We start from the raw sequence: 2,031 nt of genomic DNA, 5'->3' as shown, positions 1-2,031 counted from the left end.
CAGATTGGCCCCACATTTGCAGCTCTGATGTAACAGGTTAATGGTCTTGTCTCCAGGGAGCAAGGCTGCACTTGGCTGTGAGGTTGGTTTCCCAAAGCGGGGCTGGGATGATGGTGTGGGGTAGGTCTGTCCTATACCCTCCTCTCTCTCTCTCTCTCTCTCTCTCTCTCTCTTCTGCGCGCCCCTCCAAGGTTCAAGGGCAAGTTGAGTTCACCCCAGAGAGAGCCCTCCAGAGACGGAGGCGGGCTGGCATCCTGAGAACCTGGCTGGTTGCTATGCGACCTTTTCAAGGAATATCTTTTCACAGTGCAGATCTGACGTTGGCGCCCTCTTTCTGTCTGACACTCTCTGGTGCTTTCCCATTCGACCCAAGTTCCTCCGGCAAGCCCAGCCACTGCCCACCGCCTGCTCTGGCATACTCTTTCTGGTTGGGGGTCTTGCACCCCCTGAGTCCCTCGGCTTGGGCCCGGTTACCCCCCGATGGCTGCATGCTGAGTTTGTCTCCTCTTCTAGTTCTCAGCAAAAACGCCAGTGCCTCCATGCGGTCTCTCCTGACTACCTTGTCCAAACAGCCACCCGGGGCAGCGACCTTCACTCCTGGGAAAGCCGTGGTGCGCGTGTGCGCGTGTGGTTGCTTCCTGCCTGTCCCCTCCAGATTGTGCTGCCCTGCCTGGGCCACCGAGCCCTTGAAGCAGGGAGAACTGAATGCAAGCAACTCCTGATGGCCACGCAGTTCCAGCAGTGCAGTAGGGGCCACAGCTCAAGGCTCGGATTCTTCCACATCGCCCGTCTCCGTCTCTGTTTTCCCATTTGATCAGCGTGACCTTAACCCCTGACCGCTGGCTGCATCTTCCCTTGAGCCAGCCCCTTCCCTACACAGCTCAAGGTTGTCCGTGTGACGCCTACTTGAATCTCCCTCCACTCCAACCTGCTCTTGCCCCTTGGACAACGCCCTGGTGTCTTGCGATTCCCCAGTGCAAGAGAACTTTCCTGCTCACCGATTCTTGGAGCCCAGGTTGCATTCCGAAGCTACTGTGACCACCCAATAAAGACCCTCGGTCACCGGCTGTACCCCAGAGCCCAGGCTCCAGCCCAGCTCAGGGGTTCCTGGGTGCTGATTGTTTATCACCATGGTGATGGCCTCTCGGTTCAGGATGAGATGAGCCCTAGGAGGTACTGGGGTTTCCTGCTGTCATCTTCTTCCACCCAGGACTCTTGGGGCTACACTGAGTGGGGAGTTGCCTGTGGCTTTGACTACAGAGTCCCTGACACCGCCCCGAGCGTGGGGATCCCCGTCTCTTCTCAGAAAGACCCTCGGGCAGCCTCTGCTTCCAACAGCTCACCCCCCACGCTGTGGCCCTGCAGAGGCTGTGTTTTTGCTGGCTGTGGGTGGGTTGGTCCTTGCTTGGGTCCTGGTTTCTGAAACAGGATTTCTGCCTGTCTACTGGTTTGTCTACTGGCTGAGCTGAAATAGCAAGAAGGAGCTTAGGGAAGCTGGGACGGGAATGTGTGCCCTCGTGTGGCTGGGGACCAGCTGCCACAGGCCCCGCCCCCAAGGTGGCTCCTGGTAGACCGGTTTCCACGGCAACGTGTGGCTTCCAGCGCCAAGACTGGCTTCCTCCCTGCCTTCTCCCAGGTAGGTGCGGCCATCTGTGGCTTAGGAAAGCTGCTGGCTCTTCTGCGGGCGTTAAGGAGAGTGTGGGGGTGGTTTTCCGGGACTTCTATTAAGAAAATGCTTCCTGAATCCGCCCCAGCCACATCCCGTGGCTTCCTCCTTGCCAGGCGTCTGCCCCAGGAGGGAGACGGAACAGATGCCGGCGTTCAGAGCCTCAAGGTGTTGGCGCTTCTTCCACCTGGCTGTGAGGAAACGGGGTGTGAGAAGCCCCGGGCTGAGCCCTAGGCCCAGCCAGGTTGTCCCCGGCAGGGGGCGGCCGGCAGGAGGGACTCTGGGGGACGGACTGGGGCATCACAGCCCTGGGGCAGGGAGGGCAGCGCCACATGGGCGTGGCTGCAGTTTGTTTTGTGCAGGAG

This window comes from Lepus europaeus, chromosome 7 (assembly GCF_033115175.1).
Source record: "Lepus europaeus isolate LE1 chromosome 7, mLepTim1.pri, whole genome shotgun sequence".
NCBI lineage: Eukaryota > Metazoa > Chordata > Mammalia > Lagomorpha > Leporidae > Lepus > Lepus europaeus.
This window is presented reverse-complemented; position numbering follows the sequence as displayed.